Source organism: Pseudonaja textilis, chromosome 7 (assembly GCF_049901715.1).
Source record: "Pseudonaja textilis isolate UNSWEBS1 chromosome 7, rPseTex1.2, whole genome shotgun sequence".
In the NCBI taxonomy this organism is placed as follows: Eukaryota; Metazoa; Chordata; class Lepidosauria; order Squamata; family Elapidae; genus Pseudonaja; species Pseudonaja textilis.
Window position 1 is genome coordinate 27,993,351 of NC_141996.1, and position 15,885 is coordinate 28,009,235.

The window sequence follows — 15,885 nt, forward strand, 5'->3', positions numbered from 1 at the left end:
TTGTTCTCACAATTTACATTGAATAAACTCTGAATTGACGCATGTTTTTTGTTGGTTAGGAGTCCTTCAATCTTCCATTGAAATGAAAAACAGAATTAGGAGAAGTAAAATATTAAAGGATTCTCAATATTTATAAATAGTAATAGGATATATTGTGAACAAATTGCAAACTGGAAGATTGTGACTTTTAAATCTAGCCTTAGGGATGAAGCCAACCATGGCCAGTCACTTTCTTTTGGCCCTAGGAAAAAGGCAATGGAAAACCGCTTCTGAAAATCTTGCTGAGGTTTTGTCCATGCAGTTATCAGGAGTCTGACTTGAAGACATTATAAATATATAGACACGCAGAGGCACACACTATACAAGCTTATCTCACATTTCTCATAAAGATATCAATCAATCTAGAAAAGAGTAAACATATTCTTCCATTGGGGCACATTGACAATTTTGTCTTCTGATATACAAATTGACAGTATAAGCAGAATAAGCTTAAAGATTTTGTGCCATGTACTAGTTCCTGGAATTTCAACTACCTTACTTACTATGGTTAATTCCTAGTTTTAAGTTATAATAAGATGTGCTTGGTGTGTTGCACAGATTCAGCCAAGGTTCACAGCTAAAATTCAATGGATAAGGCCTGCCAATAATTAAAAAGACACATTGTTTAAGAAAATTGTGTAAACTGTCCAGGATCATATATGTGAGATGGGTGGCTATATATATTCTGCAGGAATATTGATAAAATACATATATAATAAAATATTTAAGGTTTATGAAAATCTTAAATTTAATGCATACCATAACCATATTTCCTGTTTTTTATATGATATATTTAGTTTAAAGTCTAGAACAGAACTACTCAAATGAGGTTTCATAGTACTAGGGGTGACCTGGGAGATCATGATTGTTCTGACCTGGCTCCCAAACACGACAAACCCTCTGTAGTTAAATCAATGATTCCTTTATTAGAAGGGCCAGCAGCCCTGGCAAAAAGTCTCTCTCTCACACACAGCAGGCTAGCAAGTCTGTCTGGCAGGCAGAAGAATAGTTGTCTGTCAATTTATCTATTCATCTTCACTCCTTGCTTTTTATCTCCAGAGCTAAGATAGGTCTTCTCTAGCAGCGGTGGCTCTTCCATCCAAGGATTGGCCCATAGATTTCCACTCCTGTCTTCTCTGTCTTCTGCGCATCCATGCAACAGGCACTGGACCCAGCTGTTCTTCCTCTTCCTCATCACCTCCAGACTTGGGGATTGTTGACTCTCCATCTGAGGGCTGATGGAGAGGCAGAGGGCTCTGCCTTTGCCTCTATCACTGACAGCTCCATTCCCTCTTCTCCCTCATAGCTCTCAGGTTACTTTGATGCTGGCCCTGACTCCCACGCCCTCTCCTTGTTTGATTCAGCTGCTGGAGGGGCAGGCAGCCAACAGGCCACAAGAATGATTTATGTAAAACAAAAGTTAACCAAAACAATTCCCTCAACCTCCAATATCTTGGTCAAGATGGGGATTCTGCATGTCTAAGTGAGGAAAACATGAGCAAAGGAGTGAAGAGAATAATTAGGTGCAGCAGGTGGTGAAGGAACATACATCAGAGAGTTGCTGCCATGACCTTCATGCTAGAACTCTCCTTGGAACACACCTGCCTTTCTGCAGGTGCCACTGCCTGGAGGACTCCATTACAGGGCGAACATAGATGAACTGTCCTGGGCTCCACCAGCAGCAGGCACCACCCACAAAGGTGATGGGGCAGAAGCAGTGGTGGGATTCAAATTTTTTTACTACTGGTTCTGTGGGTATGGCTTGGTGGCCATGGCAGGGGAAGGATACTGTAAAATCTCCAGTCAGAGGTGGTATTTGCCGGTTCTCCAAACTACTCAAAATTTCCACTACCGGTTCTCAGAACTGGTCAGACCCTGTTGAATACCACCTCTGGGCAGAAGGAAGTGGAGGGGAAAAAAGTTTAATTCCTTTTTTTTTTTTATTTAAGAACAGTGTTAATGTAGATATACAGGCCTAAATATGAAAGAAAGATGATAATTGTGTAATTTCTATCCTGTATTTGAGTCTGAATGTGCAGACTCACCATCTCCTCGACAGCCGGGTGTTCTTCTATGCAATATATTTTTACACTTCAGTGAAAAATAGTTTTACAGTTAGGGGCCTGTGGTTTGGTGGCATATGTTCAGTGCAACAACTTCAACTTCAACAACTTAAAGCACATTTTTAAATGCATTGTATGTCTTTAACTTTGGTTATAAATCATGAGTAGTGTCTTTAAAGAGCACAGCATCCAAACACTGTTTTCAAACATTTAAGATGTTAATGGGTTTTGAGGATTGGAACTGATCTTGTATAGCAGTAGCTTTTAATGCCAGGATGAAATGGACTATGTGTAAAAAACTTCAGCTGTGTTTTCTCTTGCATAGATATGATCAGAAGGACTTTACATCTTAACGAGTTAGAAAAGAAATCTACAGTTTTAGAAACAACAGAGCAGTAAAAACTGTGAGTCCATTTCAAAGTCAGGCTGGATGAATAGATGGGGTAAATAGCTTTTTTTGAAGATGTAAACCTGTTACGATAAAACAGTTTCCCCCTTATAAGAAAGTGAGCATGGCAAGGAAGATTTGTTTTTAAAGTGCAGGGAAACCATTACTTGATACTGACTGCTTTTTATAGGTTATTTTTAATTTCTAGACCCTTTTCTCACCTCTGCTTTGCTTATTGTCCCAGGTTACTGAGCATGACAAAATGATGAACTGGAACAGATATAAAAAAATCAGTTTCATAGAGAGGTAGTGTAATGTAAGATTATATTCTCCTTTTCTTTTGCTAAATTTTGAGAGCAAATGTGTATCAATCAACTGAAAGAATATTACTTTTGTTACTTATCTGTAGCAGTGCACAGAATCATGTAGGCTCTGCTATGTTATGTGTTTCCCCAAACTGTATGAAGTGGTTGGTATCTCAAAGGATTTGGATATGAGATCAACTTGTAATAGTTCTGAACATTTCAGTTTTCCCATATTTGAGATATTTCTTAAGTCTTTTATTCAAATGAGACTTAATTCTGTGTCAGTGAATGTCAAAAGATTCAAACAAGGAACTTATTTGAAGATCCCAGGGAGTTACGTGTAAATCATATAGTCAAATTGAAATCAAACTTTTATGGTTATTTAATAGCTCAGTATATGAATCAGTTATACGTAACAGTAAACATCAGACAATTAAAAGATTGTGGAGCAACAGATACCTCAAACTTCTTTAGTTTATTTTTTTCCTCTGTTGATTTAAAATGTGAATAAAGCATAATAGTACAAGGAAATGGGCATCTGGAACAGCTGATCCAAAATAAACTTATAATCACTTGGCCTAGTTTTAATTAGAACACCATATAAGCAAAAAAAGTGGCATATTCTTTCCATGTACCTATGCCATATTTTATGGCCTTCAACAGTTTCATGTGTATTGCATCATACTAGAAAACTACACTTATTAGATATCCATACTGTACTAACTTAATACATACAATGACTAATTGTAGATTAATTGTAATTTATATAAATGGTGCAGGATGTAGTCAACACTAAGGTAAAATCATGACTACCTGAACCAAATTATAATAGTTTGCTTTATATATTTATAGTGGTCTGCTTCATACAAAATAGTAAGCTATAAACTCCAACTGACAAACCACCATGGTTGGATTCACACATTCTTCTAAGCAAATTAAATTTTCTTTAGCACACGGTGAAGACAAGGGCTACAAGCAAAACTGTGACCTATTTGTATTGTATTTAAATTTGGTTTAAGTAAACCCATGTTATAATGACCATTATGCAGCTTCATGCTGTGGGTCATTTCCCAGCACCTATTTATGTGTCGTTTCTTTACCACTAGTAACAGGAATTGGGAACAGTCCGGTGTGTCCAAATTCAGGTTGAACAAAATAGATAATTTAAATTCTAGATTTTCCATGTTATAGATGAAAATATTTTTTCCTTCTCTAAGACATTCTTGGACTTCTAAGGCAGAACTGATAGTGACCCACTTTAGTTAACAGGTTTTTTAAAATTAACCTCTATGCTATAATGTATTTTCCCCATCTTTCATCTAAACTGATTTAAAATTGTTATATATGAGGGCTATCCACAAAATAAATTACGTTTTGCGATAGAAAAAAAACAAAATGTAGGAAAATTTTTTTTATTATATACACTTGAAAGTGATACTTAAATACTACTTTTCAACATATTCACCAAACAAATTGAGGCAGTTATCATAGCAGTGAACAAACTTTGTAATTCCATTGTCATAAAATTAAGCTGCCTGAGATTTGAGCCAGTCAGTCACGCCCGCCCGCAGTTCCGTGTCGTTGTCAAAGCGCTGTGTTCCAAGCCAGGTCTTCATCCTCGGAAACAAGTGGTAGTCGCTTGGTGCAAGATCGGGGCTGTAGGGCGGATGAGGAAAAATCTCCCACTTGAAAGCATTCAGGACTTCTCGAGTGCCGTAGTTTGGCCATTTTTAAACTTAATGCACCATTGGTGCACTCCACCTTTAGTGATGATGTTGTCCCCGTACACTTCACACAGTTGCCGAAAAATTTCAGTTGGTTTATGGTTTTTTGCCAACGAAAACCTTATCACTGATCGCACCTCACAACTCATGGGATTTTCAATTGCTGCACACATTTCAAACGTTTGCTGTGAAATAACGGACAACGATATGAACCTCCCACTAGCACAACTAGATGCAGACTGAGCGGCGGACGCACAGACCAAAGATGGCCACGCTAGCTCTGCTCCTTCTTGCTACAGACGAAAACGTAATCTATTTTGTGGATAACCCTCGTGCATCCTTTTAAAAATTGATTAGTTGGAGGGCTGCTTGTTTTTTCTGTGCTGAATAATAAGAATGTTTAGTCCTCAGTGCTCTCTGAGCTTGGTTGTTTGCTTCCAGATATTTCATTACCCAACCAGGTATCTTGATAAAGTAACTTAGTCAAGTAATGAAACATCTGGAAGCAAACAAACTTAGAGAGCCTCAACGATTTCACAATTCAGCCCTAAACTACTTTCTCTTCTATTGGAAGAATGTTTATACAAAAAAGAAAGTCTTGCACCCCAAATTTTGTATCAAGTAATTTAAAATGATCCAGAATTGGACTTAGGAACACCAGGATTTAGCCAGAGTTGCCATGAGCTGATTTCAGACTGCAGATGGGAACTAATAAAGATGCACTGCACTTCAGAATTCCCCAGCTGCTTTGCTCTTTTTATTCAAACAGAGTTTGGAGTGAAATCCAAATCCAGAGAGAATGGTCACCGAATGTGCTGAACCCAGAATTTTGGAAAGTCGGCAACCTTGGCAGTCCATTGCAGAGTCTTCTTAAGACCTTATTTTCCAAAGGCTTTCTGATCATAATGAAATGTTAATGCAATCACATTATAAGCAAGCTTCCTTCTTTCTCTCAAATGCTGGAAATATTACCTGCTTCAAATTTTGCTTTGATTTCATATGTTCCTTTCTGTTGTCATAGAACAGAAATATATTTTATTGAACAGGACACAGAATGTAGGATTTTGGTTTGTTTGTTTTTGACTTATATGTTTTCAACTGATTCAGCAGCCTGGAACTATTCAGCTAGATTTCATTGAATCAGGCTAAAGCAGCTATACTTGACATGGGGATTCTTGGATTGCTAGCACCAACTTCGTTTGTTTAAACTCAACTGTTACAGTGATTGTGACAAATATAGCATCAGAATGGATAAAGCATTTTACAATTTATATCCCATTTCTTGTTAAATCCAGCTGTGCACTTAATACCTGCAGAAATTATTTGGAAGTGAGTGTGGATTGGCTTGTGCTGTTCTCTGTCCTCTCCTTACCCAAGAATCACTTAACAAATGTTTGCCAGTACATGCTTTCTTCTCTATAAGCACTAACAGTTTTATGAAAAAGTGGTCTGGATTTCATTGTCCTCTTTAGAAAATTGTGCAATCCATTTTTCTATTTCTAATTCAAATTCAATGCAGAGATTGACGCAGTTAGGGGTTCTTAATATCCAGAAAACAAATGTTTACACCTATCCTGACCTAAGCAATGCAACATTCCAGATTTTTGTAAAGAAGACAATAACTTTGATTCTGATATCTATTTTTTTCCAACAAATCTTATGATTTATAATAAGAAAACTGTTTCAAGGATAGGTTTTTTTGGTACCTGCTCGACTGGTTAGCCCACACTACTTTTTGATTGAGTTATATTAGTTGGATTTTCCAAAAATTCAAGTGGTTCTTGTTTCTTGTGTTGACCAGCTATAGGGTGCTTGATGTTAACCTTGAAAGCCTACCAAAATAATTCTTTGCCTGTTTAAGCATAACTAAGGTGGAGATGTTCTAAGTCTCTTTCTCAAACTTATTCTTTTCCTTACATTAAGGTATCTCTTTTTCTTCTTCCAGTTTCCCAAAGTCTGTTAGATATTTTATCAGACCATTCTCCCCAACAGCATACTACACAAACTCATTCTGCCAGTTTCTATGCTTAGCACTAGTCCAGAATGTTAACCGCTACAGCTCTCTCTCCCTCTCTCTCTTTACCTCTTTCTCTCTATGTATGTGTGTGCTGTGTGTAAATATATTTGAAATATACTGTGAAGGTTTCCTAGCTACTAAGTAAATACATCATTAGAGTCTACTAGGTAAATAATTCTTTACAGCTACCCTTTCAGTCTTCCATCTTTACCATTTTCAAATATGTAACTTTATGAAGTTGTCATATGATCACAGTGCAGATATTTATAATTAGTAAGTTCATAGTTGTACTGTAGGTTTTATATTCATCCATTTTGTGAAATAACATCCATTATAATAATAGATGGTATGATTTTTAAAAAATCAGATGTTTTATTGATAGTAAGACTTGCATTCTACATTTATAAACCTTAGAATGAAGTTATTAAAATCAGTGAGACTTTAGTCATGATTTCTTGTCGGTTTCAGTGAATCCACTTAAAATCTACAACAATTTCATGTATTTGGAAACACTGGCATCTTTCAGGGGAGAATCAAAAGTCAAGATGATGAACTGACTGCAAACTGAAGCTCTACACTTTTTAAATGTATTTTCCATAAGAAACATGGAGCTTAATCTTCTGCAAGTCTCAAGAAAAGATTGGATAACCATTTGTTTAAGATGGCATGAAGGCTCCTTGGACTAGAAGACCTCCAATGTTTATTCTAAGCCTATGATTCTATGGAAGATGATAGTAATGGGTTTTCTTTAAAAAAAATTATATACTATTCCAAGTTGTTAGTGTATTCAAGAACAGAGCAGTTAATTTCTTAAGTCCCTTGAGCAGATGGCTGAATAGGAGATTCATGTAAGTCTGATTTCCTGAACTACTGTAACACATGACATAATTAACCATATACCCATATAATACTTTTGTAATTTAATTAAATTAGAACTGATTTGGAAATATGAACGATAACATGTACATAACTCCTTTTCTATATCTCTTGTATTGTGGCAAACCTAAGAAAATTAATGCATCTGAATTGTAAAAATATGATTTAGGTTTTTCTGTCAAAGAAAAACATAAACTATACAGTTGATAGGAAAGCAGGTAAAAGGAATAATAGTTAAAGTTATTTGTCCATCTCTGACAAAGACGTATATCAAAAAGGAAAATAATTTAACAATTATAAACATATAAATAACCTTTTGTAAATGTACATTATGAAACAAGAATGTCAATCAAGCAGAAGATGATTATTACTATGTATTGTATATTTTATCCCCAGAAGTCCGAGAAGGTTAATTGGCCCAAATAGAAGGCATGGAATAAGTTGTTCATTTTTAAAGTTATCTCATTACACAGAAGCATACTGTTTTATCATGTTTTGGCGTGCCCCATTGCTTTCCAGAAGAGAAGCCCAGCTAACAATTTAGCTTATTAGGATTAGGGTGATACTTCCAGGATTCCAGCTTGGCCTGATAACCAAACAGATGGAATAGGAGGATTTTAAATGACTAGAAGCTTTGCAAGTTGTATGAAAATGTGGAATATTCTCTAGTTGTGCTTAATCATGAAATGTATTACGCTGGGTTGATCTCCCAGAGAACACATTTAGCCTAATGGCATATCAAATGGCAGTACAACTGAATAATCTGCACAGAAATGGCAGTATTTTACTTTTGGTTAAGTCTCTGGGTTAAGTGATGTGTAGCCAGTTTAATGAGAAATAACATCTAGTATTTTAAATACTACCATGTTAAATTTGTTACATCAATTTATAAAGCTCAAGACACTTACACATATTTTTTTTACTTCTATGTGTTGACTCTTTTTACTTAAATTCCTCAGAAACATAGTAGACAGGACAGAATTGATAACTATCTAGTTTAATTAAATCCACCTGAACTCCTGCTATTATGTTGCAATAAAGTAATGAATTACCACTGACTTGTACTGCCTGTTTGATTTGTTTTAGTAATCATTCATATATCAGTTCACATTTCAATGTGCTTTTCATAGACCTTGACAGTAGAAAATAAGTCACTATTGGCCTATCTAAACCAATCTCCGTTGTATACATTCAAACCAATATATGACAATATATCAAAGGCTGGAAATATAGAACTAAAGAATTATAAACCAAAATTTGCTTCCGAATACAGAGCTCCGGAATACTCATTGCTATAAATGTCTGAGTATCTTGCAAGCTATCTGAGCATGTTAACTCTTCCAGTGTAAGGAAAGAATTATTCAGAGCTAGACATAATGTAATAGCTTCTGTCTTTCTCTTTGGCAGTTATAGTATAATAAATAACAATAGCAATAGAATCTCGAGTTATACCACTTTACAGTACTCCCTGAGTGGTTTTCAGAGTCCTCACAGTGCCCCCAACAATCTGGGTCCTCATTTTACTGACCTTGGAAGGATCGAAGGCTAAGTTAATCTTGAGCCCGTCAGACGCAAACTCCTAGTAGTGAGTAGAATAGAATTGGCAATACTGCTTTCTAACCACTGCACCACCACAGCTAAAATGCTTATAAATGAAAGACTGTCCTTGCAGTTTTAAAAAATAAAAACAGTTATCAATTTTATCTTAAATAAATGAATCATACTTATTTATCCATTTCACCATGTATTACAAAGAAGCAATAAAAAACTAGTGTCTGGCATAGAAGTTTGGTAAGGAGAAACAGATAAATGCCATCAATATTCAAAAAATCAATATTCAGGTGGAGTATCAAAAGTCCATTTTCTGTGAATGCAGTTTTAGTTACTTTTGAACTTTAAAAATTATTTGACTATAAGATTATGGTATCATCTTTTAATTCAGTAGTAAAACCTATGTTTCCTGGTGGCCTTAAATTTTATACCAGTGTAGAACTTAATACTGTGGTTGTGGGTTATTTTCCAACTTACCACATTTGCTCGTGTGTATTTTATTATTATTTAACTTTGGGAGAAAACATTTTTTTCTTGTAAAAGGAAATATCAATATATAAATAAAGTTCTATATGATCTTCATTTATTTTTTTACTATATGTTGCTTTTAATTCAATGATAAGATTATAACAAGGCTATAAAATAAAACAAATTATACAGATGATAGAATAAGAAAGAAATCTTAATTACCAAAGTCTTGATAAAACAGTGCAACTTTTTACTAAACATGTAAAGGCCTATAATGAGAGAAATTAGTTGTATTGAGTATGGATTGACTCTCATAAAAGGCAAATAAATAAATAAAATGTAAAATTATAGTTAGACTATATTACTAATGAGTTTTTTTATTAGTAATGTATTCTACTAATTCTGGAAATGAGATAGGTTAATTAGTAACTTCATGTCTTAACAAATGAAACTTAAGCCCTTCCCCCATTTCTGTTGCATTCTTTAGTGTCTGAATATTGCCAATCATTGCAGTTGTATTTATCTAAAAACTATGCTAGATATGACATTCATCTTCTGTGCAAGATTTATTTACTTAAATTGAATAAAAATTAATAATTGAGGAATTGGTCATCTTAAAAGTTTAGGAAGTGGTCATTGTGGAAATCTTGAATATATTCAGATTTGGTTTTTTTCATTCTCTCTGTCATGATAAGTTTGTTCACATGTAATTTTGTGTTTCTTTTGCCTCATCTTTTAGGAAATTTGAGAGCTTAACATCTCTGCTGCTTCCTGCTTTTGCTGCGACAATTTCTTCTTGTATTTTCAAACAGAGCTCAGCCTTGCATCCCATCCTATCCTGTTGATTTCACTTTGGTTACATGGTAAGCACTATATTTGTTGCGTATGTAGGCTGAATAGTAGTCTTCTTTTTCTTTTTCATCATCTTTATAATTCTCATAACAAAAATATTGAGCATTGAAATCAATATTACATGCCGATTCAGAAACAGTCAGTCTATCCTAACGATAAGGGAAAGGTGAACATACTGAATTAGCTCTCAGAGTTCAGCTTTTACATAACTTTGTATATAAATAAAATGTGAATTAAAATATGTAACAAAATTAAATCCATCAAATCTAATAAAAGAAGTAAAGAGGAGCAAAGAAATCTTGGACCATAAATCCCATTAACCAGGCCAAAGAGAAAATGAGTTAAGAGGAAGCTGTGCTGTTTCTTTTTGCATTGTCTGTTGGAATAATCTTCTTCACCCATTAAGTGGAGTGTTTAAAAATCTTAGTATTTCTGAAACAAAAAGAATACACAGCCACTGAGCTAGCGGGTTTTTATACCTTCTTTTTCTGAGTATTGTCCCTTACTACAATACAGAGCCATTTCTTTGTTCTCAGAAGCAAGCAGTTAAATTGTATGTAAATGTATGCAAATTAGATGCTGTCTAATAAAGAGAGGCATTAAATGGAAAAATATTTAGTTTGGCAAAAGAAGAGAAAAGAGAGGAAAAGAAAGCAGGTGTATTTTGGAAGAAATAAATGTATGAATTGCTAAAAGCCCTCCAACTTTAGATGAAGATTTCTAAAAAAGACTATTTAAAATTCTCGAAAGAGGTTTATTCTTTTGTTCTTACATTCTCTGCCAACATTGTATATGTATATGACATTACATACATATATTGGTTATATAAATTTGACACCTTTGCCATGCTGCATTCAATATTTTTTATATGTCTGTCTTTCAGCTATTATATCTTTTCATAAACTTATAAACATGATGGCCTAAATAAATAGGACAGAATTTTTGTATAGATCAGTAAATTTTGTTAACATAAATTATATAATAATTATATACATACATGCATGCATGCATGCATACATACATACATACATACATACATACATATATAATAACAGAATGATTATAGATTATGATTCAGACAACATAAATTTCTCTCTTTTTCTATTTCTCTCTCTCTCTCTTTTCCTACGTTCTACCCCCTCTCTCTTTCTCTTTTATATATTTATCGGCTGCCCAAACAACTCTGGGCAACATACAACAAAATTAAAATAGTGAAGACATACTAATATACAAAGATCTCTTTCTCTCTCTTTCATACCACAATAATATTGCACATAAAGAAAAACATAAAATGTTATATGCTATATAGTTAAAACAGTCTGCCCCATGTTAAAAAATAGTGACATGAAGTAGAAAGCTTTCTGGAGCAATTTTGTCTTGATGACCCTATGTAAAAATTTCAGAGAATCATCTGAATTTTCATATTTAAGCTATTTCACAAGAATGGAAAACATATCAACTCTGTACAGACAGTGGTACTGAAGTTTCAGTAAAAGGAGGAATCATCTGTTTTTGCAGTCCAAGCCAAAATTATACTGATTATTATTATTTTATTAAATTTATTTATCTGTCTGCCAAAAAATCTGGTATCCTTATTCCAATTAGGGTCAACATATCTAATTTCAATTTTTGGAAAAGCTTCAGGATGGGCTGTAAAAATTTTCATTTCCTAAATTTCTTAACAATATTCTGTTTTCTTTATTGTGACAGAAGAGGGAAATACTGAAATATATGATTAGAAAATAGTTACATTTACATTTGAAATATGCATTTAGCAATAGCAATAACACTTAGACTTCTATACCACTCCATTGTGCTTTTCATTACCCTATGGGCAGTTTATAATGTCATCCTATGGCCGCTGGGCCCTCATTTTACCAACCTCTGAAAGATGGAAGGCTGAGTCAACCTTGACCCTGTCAGAATCAGGCTATGGGCAAAGTTAGCCTGCAATACTGCTTTCTAACCACTGCACCACCAGGGTCCTCATTTATTATTTATAGGCATGATTTGGCAGGCGAATAATAAATGTGGCTTTAGGTTCAAGGAAAACTAAGAATTGTAACTAGGGTTTGTGGGAATATGAGTTTTCTTTCACTGTTAGGCAAAGATACAATGTTACTTATTTTATGATATGTTGTAACATAACCATTGTTGAATAATTGCAAAAGGGAAATGGAAATCTGAGCTCTCTTATTAGTTCCAATCTTTTTAAGGAATTATTGCAGAATATGATAGAATACATAAAGTATAATATCTGCATTTTCAAAAATTCAGGCAGTACCAGTTTTGTGCTTGAAACTTTGAGGAGCTTAAAAATCAGTAATAAACCTTCTTCGGTTCCAAATCCATAATTTGAATATAGCAATTTTCTCACACTTTATTTTTAGTTTTCATACTCATATCTTACTGCTGATAATTTGACTAACTATTATGATCTGGAAATATCTTCAAAATACAGTTATTCTTCTTGATCTTGTTTTAGTTTGTCATTGCATCCCTCCGAAGGATTAATTTCCTGTTTGTGTCTTCAGCACTCTTCTCATGTTTATTTTTCAACACTGCTCCAACCAAAAGACATAGCCATCGATCACAATCTCCAGCTCTATTTATGAAAGTTAAATAGTCTTCTTTTGTAATTAGAGTATCTTCATATATAGAGATCTCATTGTCCTGCAATCAAACTTCTACTGAATATTTCAGTCATGTGTGTACACTTCCTTTTCTAGTGGTAGTTAGGTATTACTTCTTGATTTGATTTTGGAGATCCTTCTCCTAAGCAAGTTGACTTTTTCTTCCTCAAATCTACATAGCATATTTACTATCACCCTAATGCAGATTATCCTTAGCTTTACTGCTCTTTTATTAGCAACAGTGAACTTATTTGGAACTTCCAATGATGTGGGTGTTACTTTCACAGAAATTGAGCCCTCTTTCCCACATTAAGATGTTAATTCTTGACAAGGATGTTTAATATATATATGTGTGTATTAAAATAATGTTTTAAAAATATTCATACATGCAAATATAGCCAGGAAAGGGCTTAATCCCACTTATTAAAAAGTTTGGAAAAAATTCTCCCAGGACTATTTAATATTTAATCATTTCTCTGACTATAATGCTTGCCAACCACACCCAAATTTAACATTTTTACACTATAGTCAATGGCTATATATATTAAAAGTAAATTGAAGGAGATTTTCTCCAGTAATTGCTTTAATTCTTTAAGCTTTAGACTTAGAACTTAACCACTGGAAGATTTCAAGAAGAGACAGGACTGCCATCTGTCAGAAGTGGTGTAGGGTCTCCTGCTTGGCCGGGTGGGGGGGATTAGACTAGAGGTACCTTCCAACTCTGTTAATCTGTTTATATTGCATTCTCCATTGAGTAAACGGGAGAATCCAGGTTGGGTAGTCTCTAGCCTCGTTGCTCTACAGACTGAGTTGAATTCTGAAGACACAGCCCCCTGGTAATGGTTCTTCACTTGGTTTCATCTCATTCAGACATCCCTAAAAGGGCTCTGAAATATTTGACTTTTAGAAGAATAAGAATACTCCCTAGTTTCTCTCAGACTGTTCTTGCTGGTTGCAGATAATATTGTATCACCACGCCAAAATGTATGTGTATTTCTTTTGTACTCTCTTACTTTCCCATACGGCCACACATCCCAAATTAAAGTAGGTTTATAAATGTAAATTTACATAATATACATAAATGGAATAGTAACAATGAATTTTTAAATAAAATTCATTTCTTACTGACCTATTAGTCTCTAATGTTTTCTATTTTTCCAAAAATGCTCTAACAGAATGGTTTGCTTTGTAAACCAAAGATTACTTGTTCAAAATTTGTCAGAATTCTTTTAATTTACTATTTTTAAAACTTTTGTACATTGTTTTCTGTGACAAAAAAATCAACAATGAAATATTTGTGGATAGCCGGAAGCAGGTACGGACAGCTGAGGAGAGTGAGAATTCATATGAGGGGCCAGGACCATTAGGGAGTGGACTGCTGCCTTCAGAGATTGTGGGGCCTGGCAGCAGTGATGAGGAGGTTCCCGAGGAGCCTGTGCCAAGTGCACATGCGTGCAGGATTGCTCAGAGAAAAGAGCAGTTACAACAGCATGGGCGACTCGGGACTAAGGCTACAAGATAATGGCCCCTCCTTCAAGAAGATAAAAGCAAGCTGTGAACGAACGTACTTTGCAGAAGGCAAAGACATTTTGAACACAGCCTCATGGACATTACAGTTGGTATTTGAAGATTCTTGTATGGTAAACTATTTTTTATCTGTTGTGTTTTGGCAGACTTGCAAAAACTTGGCAAGGTTCTTTCTTGTCGGAGCTAAGTAGTTGGAAGCAGCGTTTTATCTGTGAAGAAACAGAATTCTTAGCTGCCTTTGTCTTGTGTTTGCTCTCTTGGAACCAGGTTTGGGTCAGAACAGAAATAGTATACCAGGCAAAACTAAGCGGCTTAGGAAATAAATACAGTAAAAATTGCAAATTTCAAACCTGTCACTTTTTATTATCAGGGTAGGTGTTGAAAGTCGTTCATTTTTATAGCATTCATGGTAGAAGTACAGTATCTCTAAATGATGTTAGAGACCATGGCAACCATCGACTCAGTTGAAAGTGCATTCCTGCTTTGTGAAATAGTTGGAGAACTGAACTAGTCATCTACTAAGGTTGTGAGGTGAGATAAGAGGAGGAATAAATACTTTAAAAGCACAACAGGAATGTACACAGAGATTGCATATCCAATGAAAGGAGTGTGAGTACAGAGCAACACCATTTCCTCCAAAAATAGTTTTTAACTTTTATTGGCAACAGGACAACTAGGGAGCCTGAATAAGCTCTCAGGTTAGAAAATGGGATGATCTGTAAAAACATACAGACCTTTATATAAGGAAATTCAAACCACTAATTTCACATGTAGATTAAAGACAAAAGGACAATGCTTTAAATTCACAGAGTTTTAATATTTACCTCTATATGGAGGATACAAATTAGAATGAGTGTTTTTAAATTTTTTATTGATGTTGGAATATGCATGAAATGCTTCCATTTAATGATTTATCTATTTGGATAACTAGTCTCTAGTTATCATTCCTAGAATTTATTATTCTCTGGGTAACGGTCAATTTATTGAAACCATTTCTGGTATAAATGCTCAACAATTAAAACAATGTTAAAGAATGGTAGTTGTGTACTAAAATAATTTTGATTCTAGTAAATTGCCTGTTGGAATAGCAGTTATTCATATTAACTAGTTATTGTTGTTGTTGCTATTATTTCTTTTAATTATGCAGAGTGGTAATCAGTTTGATTATGCACAGTGCTAATCAGGTTAATTATGCAAAGTGCTAATCAGTTGTTCTCTAAGCACATGGGGAGTGCAGAGGTGCTGATGGTGAATAGAATTGCTACATGGGGTAGTCACAGCAGTCTTTTTTTGTTGTTAAAAAAGAGCAAATGAAATGTCACAGAATTTTGTCTCTTAAAATCACAACAATAAAGAAAGCTGTGTGGACCTTTTAAACTTAAACTTCTAGGAGAAGTTTGAGTTAAAAATACTTTCTTTAAATTGATTCATTTAATTAAGCA

At 34.5% G+C, this 15,885-nt stretch overlaps 1 protein-coding gene across 7 annotated transcripts in view; it reads left to right on the forward strand.

Moving 5' to 3' along the window:
* Positions 1 to 15,885, forward strand: part of ZBTB20 (zinc finger and BTB domain containing 20) — a 489,101-nt gene that overhangs the window by 95,279 nt on the left and 377,937 nt on the right. For all 7 annotated transcript variants that reach the window (XM_087937277.1, XM_087937279.1, XM_026708907.2 and 4 more), the window contains exon 2: positions 10,171 to 10,294. The gene's annotated coding sequence lies outside the window, so the exon portion shown is untranslated. The remainder of the gene's footprint in view (positions 1 to 10,170; positions 10,295 to 15,885) is intronic.